Genomic DNA, 10,615 nt, shown 5'->3' with positions numbered 1-10,615 from the left:
TTTCCATAGAGGTGGTTCCCATCAGGGAATCTTTGCTCACCCAAAGGTGTTTGTCATATTTCTGTATCATGGAGGCATGTTGGATCTTTCCTGAAGTTCGTTACTTTAAAAAAAGTTGGGGAAGATGGCGGCTTAGTAAGACGCGCGGATCTTAGTTTCTTCTCCAGGACACCTACTAGGGGAGTAGAAACGATACAGAAAGCGCCCAAAGCCACAACAGAGATAAAAAAGACAGCGTACCCCATCCTGGAACGGCTGGCTGGCTGAGAGAAGCAGCTCGGGTGAGATCGCCGAGGCGCGCGGGCCTTACCGGGCGGGGTGGCAAGCGGCCGGAGTTACTCCCTTCCCCCTTCCTGGGCCGGCTGGGAGAATTGGAGAGGCGGTCCCCTGAAACAAAGACGGCTGGCGCCCACACCACGCGCAGCCCCCGGACCAACTGAGAGAATTGGATCAGAAACCCCCAGGCCGCGGAGAACGGTGACGGGTGGGGGAGGCCCCTTCCAAACCCGTGACTCCCGGGGAACGTGCACTCTCTCGGGGCGGGCCGCTGCCGCTGGCGCCCTCCCGCCACGCTTGTTGCCCAGGGCCGACTAGGAAATTCGGACGGGCTCTTTCCCTGGCTGCGGCGACCAGCAACCCTCCCTGCGTTTGGACCCCGGGCCGGCTCCAGCCGTTTCGGCTAGCGAACCCCCAGGACGGCGAGAGTTTTCCAAAGTTTAAGGTCCCACAGCACCTTTTACTGGTGGGACCCGCAGACAAACGGGTGCCACGAGCGCCACCTACTGGGCAGGATAAGAAAAACAGAACCCAGAGATTTCACAGAAAAATATTACAACCTTGCTGGGTCCAACACCAAGAGAAATCTGAATAAATGCCCAGACGCCAGCAGCAGAAGATAACTGTCCACGCTCAAAAGATTGAGAATATGGCTCAGTCAAAGGAACAAACCAATAGCTCAAATGAGACACAAGAGCTGAGACAACTAATGCTGAATATACGAACAGAAATGGAAAACCTCTTCAAAAATGAAATCGATAAATTGAGGGAGGACATGAAGAGGACATGGGCTGAACATAAAGAAGAAATAGAAAAACTGAAAAAACAAATCGCAGAACTTATGGAAGTGAAGGATAAAGTAGCAAACATAGAAAAAATAATGGATAGCTACAATGATAGATTTAAAGAGACAGAAGATAGAATTAGTGATTTGGAGGATGGAACATCTGAATTCCAAAAAGAAACAGAAACTATAGGGAAAAGAATGGAAAAATTTGAACAGGGTATCAGGGAACTCAAGGACAATATGAACCGCACAAATATACGTGTTGTGGGTGTCCCAGAAGGAGAAGAGAAGGGAAAAGGAGGAGAAAAACTAATGGAAGAAATTATCACTGAAAATTTCCCAACTCTTATGAAAGACCTAAAATTACAGATCCAAGAAGTGCAGCGCACCCCAAAGAGATTAGACCCAAATAGGCGTTCTCCAAGACACTTACTAGTTAGAATGTCAGAGGTCAAAGAGAAAGAGAAGATCTTGAAAGCAGCAAGAGAAAAACAATCCATTACATACAAGGGAAACCCAATAAGACTTTGTGTAGATTTCTCAGCAGAAACCATGGAAGCTAGAAGACAGTGGGATGATATATTTAAAATACTAAAAGAGAAAAACTGCCAACCAAGACTCCTATATCCAGCAAAATTATCCTTCAAAAATGAGGGAGAAATTAAAACATTCTCAGACAAAAAGTCACTGAAAGAATTTGTGACCAAGAGACCAGCTCTGCAAGAAATACTAAAGGGAGCACTAGAGTCAGATACAAAAAGACAGAAGAGAGAGATATGGAAAAGAGTGTAGAAAGAAGGAAAATCAGATATGATATATATAATACAAAAGGCAAAATGTTAGAGGAAAATATTATCCAAACAGTAATAACACTAAATGTCAATGGACTGTATTCCCCAATCAAAAGACATAGATTGGCAGAATGGATTAAAAAACAGGATCCTTCTATATGCTGTCTACAGGAAACACATCTTAGACCCAAAGATAAACATAGGTTGAAAGTGAAAGGTTGGGAAAAGATATTTCATGCAAATAACAACCAGAAAAGAGCAGGAGTGGCTATACTAATATCCAACAAATTAGACTTCAAATGTAAAACAGTTAAAAGAGACAAAGAAGGACACTATATACTAATAAAAGGAACAATTAAACAAGAAGACATAACAATCATAAATATTTACGCACCGAATCAGAATGCCCCAAAATACGTGAGGAATATACTGCAAACATTGAAAAGGGAAATAGACTCATATACCATAATAGTTGGAGACTTCAACTCACCACTCTCATCAAGGGACAGAACATCTAGACAGAGGATCAACAAAGAAATAGAGAATCTGAATATTACTATAAATGAACTAGACTTAATAGACATTTATAGGACATTACATCCCACAACAGCAGGATACACCTTTTTCTCAAGTGCTCATGGATCATTCTCAAAGATAGACCATATGCTGGGTCACAAAGCAAGTCTTAACAAATTTAAAAAGATTGAAATCTTATGCAACACTTTCTCAGACCATAAAGGAATGATGTTGGAAATCAATAATAGGCAGAGTGCCAGAAAATTCACAAATACGTGGAGACTCAACAACACACTCCTAAACAATGACTGGGTCAAAGAAGAAATTGCAAGAGAAATTAGCAAATACCTCGAGGCGAATGAAAATGAAAACACAACATATCAAAACTTATGGGACGCAGCAAAGGCAGTGCTAAGAGGGAAATTTATTGCTCTAAATGCCTATATCAGAAAAGAAGAAAAGGCAAAAATTCAGGAATTAACTATCCATTTGGAAGAACTGGAGAAAGAACAGCAAGCTAACCCCAAAGCAAGCAAAAGGAAAGAAATAACAAAGATTAGAGCACAAATAAATGAAATTGAAAACATGAAAACAATAGAGAAAATCAATAAGGCCTATTGGCCTTATTGGTTCTATGAGAAAATCAATAAGATTGATGGGCCCTTAGCAAGATTGACAAAAAGAAGAAGAGAGAGGATGCAAATAAATAAGATCAGAAATGGAAGAGGAGACATAACTACTGACTTCACAGAAATAAAGGAGGTAATAACAGGATACTATGAACAACTTTACGCTAATAAATACAACAATTTAGAGGAAATGGACGGGTTCCTGGAAAGACATGAACAACCAAATTTGACTCAAGAAGACATAGATGACCTCAACAAACCAATCACAAGTAAAGAAATTGAATTAGTCATTCAAAAGCTTCCTAAAAAGAAAAGTCCAGGACCAGATGGCTTCACATGTGAATTCTACCAAACGTTCCAGAAAGAATTAGTACCAATTCTCTTCAAACTCTTCAAAAAAATCGAAGTGGAGGGAAAACTACCTAATTCATTCTATGAAGCCAACATCACCCTCATACCAAAACCAGGCAAAGATATTACAAAAAAAGAAAACTACAGACCAATCTCTCTAATGAATACAGATGCAAAAATCCTCAATAAAATTCTAGCAAATCGTATCCAACAACACATTAAAAGAATTATACATCATGACCAAGTAGGATTCATCCCAGGTATGCAAGGATGGTTCAACATAAGAAAATCAATTAATGTAATACACCATATCAACAAATCAAAGCAGAAAAATCACATGATCATCTCAATTGATGCAGAGAAGGCATTCGACAAGATTCAACATCCTTTCCTGTTGAAAACACTTCAAAAGATAGGAATACAAGGGAACTTCCTTAAAATGATAGAGGGAATATATGAAAAACCCACAGCTAATAGCATCCTCAATGGGGAAAAATTGAAAACTTTCCCCCTAAGATCAGGAACAAGACAAGGATGTCCACTATCACCACTATTATTCAACATTGTGTTGGAGGTTCTAGCCAGAGCAATTAGACAAGAAAAAGAAATACAAGGCATCAAAATTGGAAAGGAAGAAGTAAAACTATCACTGTTTGCAGACGATATGATACTATACGTCGAAAACCCGGAAAAATCCACAACAAAACTACTAGAGCTAATAAATGAGTACAGCAAAGTAGCAGGTTACAAGATCAACATTCAAAAATCTGTAGCATTTCTATACACTAGTAATGAACAAGCTGAGGGGGAAATCAAGAAACGAATCCCATTTACAATTGCAACTAAAAGAATAAAATACCTAGGAATAAATTTAACTAAAGAGACAAAAAACCTATATAAAGAAAACTACAAAAAACTGCTAAAAGAAATCACAGAAGACCTAAATAGATGGAAGGGCATACCGTGTTCATGGATTGGAAGACTAAATATAGTTAAGATGTCAATCCTACCTAAATTGATTTACCGATTCAATGCAATACCAATCAAAATCCCAACAACTTATTTTTCAGAAATAGAAAAACCAATAAGCAAATTTATCTGGAAGGGCAGGGTGCCCCGAATTGCTAAAAACATCTTGAGGAAAAAAAACGAAGCTGGAGGTCTCGCGCTGCCTGACTTTAAGGCATATTATGAAGCCACAGTGGTCAAAACAGCATGGTATTGGCATAAAGATAGATATATCGATCAATGGAATCGAATAGAGTGCTCAGATATAGACCCTCTCATCTATGGACATTTGATCTTTGATAAGGCAGTCAAGCCAACTCACCTGGGACAGAGCAGTCTCTTCAATAAATGGTGCCTAGAGAACTGGATATCCATATGCAAAAGAATGAAAGAAGACCCATCTCTCACACCCTATACAAAAGTTAACTCAAAATGGATCAAAGATCTAAACATTAGGTCTAAGACCATAAAACAGTTAGAGGAAAATGTTGGGAGATATCTTATGGATCTTACAACTGGGGGCGGTTTTATGGACCTTAAACCTAAAGCAAGAGCACTGAAGAAGGAAATAAATAAATGGGAACTCCTCAAAATTAAACACTTTTGTGCATCAAAGAACTTCATCAAGAAAGTAGAAAGACAGCCTTCACAATGGGAGACAATATTTGGAAATGATATATCAGATAAAGGTCTAGTATCCAGAATTTATAAAGAGATTGTTCATCTCAACAACAAAAAGACAGCCAACCCAATTACAAAATGGGAAAAAGACTTGAACAGACACCTCTCAGAAGAGGAAATACGGATGGCCAAGAGGCACATGAAGAGATGCTCAATGTCCCTGGCCATTAGAGAAATGCAAATCAAAACCACAATGAGATATCATCTCACACCCACCAGAATGGCCATTATCAACAAAACAGAAAATGACAAGTGCTGGAGAGGATGCGGAGAAAGAGGCACACTTATCCACTGTTGGTGGGAATGTCAAAGGGTGCAACCACTGTGGAAGGCAGTTTGGCGGTTCCTCAAAAAGCTGAATATAGAACTGCCATACGACCCAGCAATACCATTGCTAGGTATCTACTCAAAGGACTTAAGGGCAAAGACACAAACGAACATTTGCACACCAATGTTTATAGCAGCATTATTTACAATTGCAAAGAGATGGAAACAGCCAAAATCTCCATCAACAGAAGAGTGGCTAAACAAACTGTGGTATATACATACGATGGAATATTATGCAGCTTTAAGACAAGATAAACTTATGAACCATGTAATAACATGGATGGACCTAGAGAATATTATGCTGAGTGAATCCAGCCAAAAACTAAAGGACAAATACTGTATGGTCCCACTGATGTGAACGGACATTCGAGAATAAACTTGAAATATGTCATTGGTAACAGAGTTCAGCAGGAGTTAGAAACAGGGTAAGACAATGGGTAATTGAAGCTGAAGGGATACAGACTGTGCAACAGGACTAGATACAAAAACTCAAAAATGGACAGCACAATAATACCTAATTGTAAAGTAATCATGTTAAAACACTGAATGAAGCTGCATCTGAGCTATAGGTTTTTGTTTTGTTTTGTGTTGTTTTGTTTTGATTTTACTATTATTACTTTTATTTTTTTCTCTATATTAACATTCTATATCTTTTTCGGTTATGTTGCTAGTTCTTCTAAACCAATGCAAATGTACTAAGAAATGATGATCATGCATCTATGTGATGATGTTAAGAATTAATGATTGCATGTGTAGAATGGTATGATCTCTAAATGTTGGGTTAATTTCTTTTTTTCCGTTAATTAAAAAAAAAAAAAAAAAAGAGAAGGGATAATTGGAGATGAAGGGATACAGACTGTACAACGGGACTGGATATAAAAACTCAGAAATGGACAGCACAATACTACCCAATTGTAATGCAATTATGTTAAAACACTGAATGAAGCTGCATGTGAGGTATAGGTTTTTTGTTTTTGTTTTTTTTGGTTTTTTTCTTTCTATTATTGTTTTAATTCTTATTCTGTTGTCTTTTTATTTCTTTTTCTAAATCGATGCAAATGTACTAAGAAATGATGAATATGCAACTATGTGATGTTATTAAGAATTACTGATTGTACATGTAGATTGGAATGATTTCTAATTGTTTTGTTAATTCTTTTTTTAATTAATAAAAAAAAAAAAAAAAAAAGTTGGCATCCTGTGTCCGAGCCTACTTCCATGCTGGACAATTCACATTTACAACATGATGAGCTGTTGGTGGATCTGATGAGTTTGACTTCACCTTGACTGTAGTCTATTGTTGCTGAGAATATCCTATCTCGTCCTTTGGAGACCCTTAAGCAGCTTCTGGGTCCTCCTGGGGCAGCTTCAGTGGTCCTGGAGGTTCTCCTGCTTTCTAGGATGACTAGCAATTCTGGGCCCATCTTGTGCAGTTCCAGCCCCAGGCCTGCCTTGGGCTTTTAAAACTAATACCCTGACTCCTCTGCCTGGGAGGTGGTATTAGAAGGGCCCAGTTTGGGTGCAAGATCATGTCTCCTGTATAGAGGTCAATACCATGAATGACACTACCAAACCCAGTCAACATGAGACCAGTGAGTGAGGGGGGAAGGGCAAGTCCCCATGTACTTCCCTGAGGAACAAGGCTGTACATCTGACAGGGACCAGACCTGGACTGCCCTGCCTCATAGGACCCACCAAAAGAGAGATGGGGTTGAGGCCCTTGGAGCCACTTTAGGTATCTGGGGGAGCTTCTGATGTTCATACTACTCCAGGGCAAACTCTCACTCCCTTGGGAGTACTGGGAGACTCCTGGGGTATTTATGCCCCATACCCCACCATCTCTTCATCAGAGTGTGGTCTTGTTACCTCTGCATCGAGGAGAAGCCCTGTTCCTTCCATGGAACTTGCCTCCTGGATTTGGTAGTCACCCTCCAATACTACTTTCCATTACTGTGAGATAGTCAATGGAAAAACAAAATCTAACAAACAACATCCATCTGGATATGTACTATCCATGGCTCCTTCTTTTGTGACCATGGGGTCACCTATTCTGTCACCTCTGGGATGAGCAGGACAGTCATGTGTCTTTCTACTGAGCAGACCCAGCCTGGGTGGTGGCCTGAGTTTCCTCCATCACAACTGCAGGGCAGGAACTGGGCACAGGGGCACCACAGGGAGTGTTTTTGCATGAGCCCATGTCACAGTGTTGGGTGTCCGGTGCAGACACCAAGCAGACAGTCCTAGGTAAGTCCCTTCTCCCTGTCCCACTCCCCTGCTCCACATGTTTTGGGATAATTTTCTGTAGTTTTTTATTCATCTCATTTTCTGTTCTCAGCCTGCAATCAGTGTTTCCCATGGCAGGATTCCAGATCTCAGGCCTCTTCCCCCTCACCTTACAACTCCTGTGACCTCCAGCTCACCCTCAGCAGGGACAGTACAAGATGACCATTCTTCTCTGACATCTACTACTTCTGTAGATGATGTCTTGTCCTTCTCTAGAAAATGGTCTAGTCCTTTGCTCCACCAGCACTGACCTGGTCCCCCTTACTTTATTTGGGATCCCATGGAACAGCATTTTTGTGGCTTCTTTGGAGCTTCCATTCATGGTTAAGAGGAAAGGGAAGACAATTGCAAGGGTGACTACAGAGATAATTTAGACAGAACTAGAAGACTCAACACCAGGCTGGGGAAAGAGTGGTCAGAGGCCCAGGACCAGGAGTGCTAGAAGGTGGACAGAGGGCCAGGGCCTTGGAATAGAAAAGGAGAGGAGGGCTCCCTTTGGACCAATGGAGGTCTCCAGCATTGATCCAACAACCAAAACAGTACTCAGTAAACCCATGCTGAAGGGTCAAGAGCACTAGACCTAGGAAAAGGGGAGTAGCATGGAAGACATGGTGTTGTTGGGAGGTGGACTCTGGGGTACTTACAGGCACTGGTAGCAAGTGACATAGAGGAATGATAGTTTGGGATTTTTGTATGAACTTGTATCACAGTGTAATATTTTCAGTGGAGGGACCCAGCTGATTATCCTAGGTAAGTACCTTCTAGATGTCCTCCTCCCCTGCTCCCCACCCATATTTTGGAACAAATTTCTGCTGTATGTGATGCTTTTTGGTGTCTTGTCTGGGCCTGCAGTTAGGGTTTCCCATGAGCAGATTTCCATGTCCCTGGCTTCTTCCCCTCTCTGCTTGCTCCTCCTATATAATCCAGCACACCCTTACCTTCCCCACTGACCATACAGACAGAGACTCTACAAGATGACCCTCCATCTTTGGCAACTAGTTCTTCTCTGGGTGACATCTAGTTTTTCTCTAGAGAATGGGATAATTCTTCACTCTACCAGCATTTCTAGGGTCCCTACAACTCATATTCTCTCCTTCCTCATTGGGGATTTTTTAGAATATCAATTTTGGGGTTTACTTGAGGCTCCCATTGAATGGAGATGAGGAAACTAGAAACCATTAAGAGAGCGACCCAATAGGAGTATTTGGAGAGCACAGACACCCTCTACTCCAGCCTGGGGAAGCAATGGTCAGACGCTCAGGACCAGGGTCCTGGAAGATGAATGGATGACCAGGGCAGAGAAATGGAAAGGGGAGGAGGGTTCACCCCGAACCACTGAGGGCCTCCATGCATGGAACCAGTAGTCCTAAGAGGACTCAGGAATCCCAGGCAGGAGGGAGAAGGGCACTTGATCCAGAGACCTGGTGAGGGACATGGAAGAAAAGGGTGGAGTGGTGAGGTGGACTCCTGGGATCCTCCAGAAAGGGGATGACTGGCTCCCTGCAGAACTGGGATGAGTCATAGGAGCACAACAGGTTGGAATTTTTGTGTCAGCCTGTGTCACAATGTTACATGTTTGGTGGAGGGACCCAGCAGTCTGTCCTAAGTAAGTGCCTTCTCCCTGTTACCCTTCCTTGATCTCCATATTTGGGGGAATTTTCTGCTCTTTTTTCACCTCTTTTTCTGGTTTGAACCTGCAGTCAGGGGTGCTCACAAGCAGATTTCCCACTGCCTGGCCTCTTTCCCTCTCTGCTTGCTCCTTCTGTATAAATCCAGCTCAGCTGTACCTTCCACTTTTGTTGCACTAGCAGGGTCTCTATAAGATGACCATCCTTCTCTGTCATCTAGTCCTTCTCTAGATGACCTCTAGAATTTCTTTTGAGAATGGGCTTGTCCTTTGCTCCACTAGGGCTTCCAGGTTCCCTACAACTCGACTTCTGTTCTTTCCTTCCCTATTTGGTCTCCTTCAGAACAACATTTATGGTTTTCCCATTACATGAAGATGAGGGAAGAGGAAGCCATTGGGAGAGTGACCCACTGGGAGAATTTGGAGAGCACAGACACCCTCTAGGCCAGCCTGGGGAAGCAATTATCAGAGGATCAGGACCAGGGTCCTGGAAGATGAATGTAGGACCAGGACAGGGGAATGTAAAAGGGGAGGAGGGCTCACATTTAACCACTGACACAGAACCAGCAGCCTCAACAGGACTCAGGAATCTCAGGCCAGAGGGAGAAGGGCATTGGGCCCAGAGACCTGCCAAAAGACAAGGAAGAAAAAGGTATAGGGGAGAGGTGGACTCCTGGGACCCTGAAAGATGGGGATGCCTAGTTCCTTGCAGGGCTGCAGGGAAGTCATAGGGGCATTATAGGTTGGAGTTTTGAGTGAGCCTGTGTCATAGTGTTAGATGTCTCGTGGAGGGGCCCAGCTGACTGTCCTAGGTAAGTCCCTTCTTCTTGTCCCCTCCCCTGCTCCCCATGTTCTGGGACAATTGTTTGCAGTTTTTTTCCTTTTTGTGTCTGGTCTCAGCCTGCAATCAGTGCTTCCCACAGCAGGATTTCTAATCCCAGGCCTCTTCCCCTCTCTGTTTTTACCTCCTGTGTACCTCCAACTCAACTTCACCCCTTCCCTTTTGACACCATGGGCAGGAACTGTAAAAGATGCCTGTCCTTCCCTGTCATCTTTCATTCTCTAGATGACATCTTGTCCTTCTCTAGAAAATGGGCTAGTTCTTTGTTCCAGAAGGGATTTTCATATCGGCTTGCTCCCTATTTTCCATCCTTATTTTGGACATCATGGAAAAGCCTCACTTGGGTCGCATGGTGTTGACAGAACAGGAGGCATAGGGAAATTTGGAGAGAATAAGAAGTCTCCAGGCCAGCATGGGGATGCAATGCTCAGAGGCTCTGGCAGGAGTAAAAGAAGGTGGACAGAGGGCCAGGGCCTGGAGGTAGAAATGGGGAGGAAG

This window comes from Tamandua tetradactyla, chromosome 12, assembly GCF_023851605.1.
Source record: "Tamandua tetradactyla isolate mTamTet1 chromosome 12, mTamTet1.pri, whole genome shotgun sequence".
NCBI classification, from domain to species: Eukaryota; Metazoa; Chordata; class Mammalia; order Pilosa; family Myrmecophagidae; genus Tamandua; species Tamandua tetradactyla.
The sequence above is the reverse complement of the archived record's forward strand: the minus strand, read 5'-3'. Positions refer to the sequence as shown.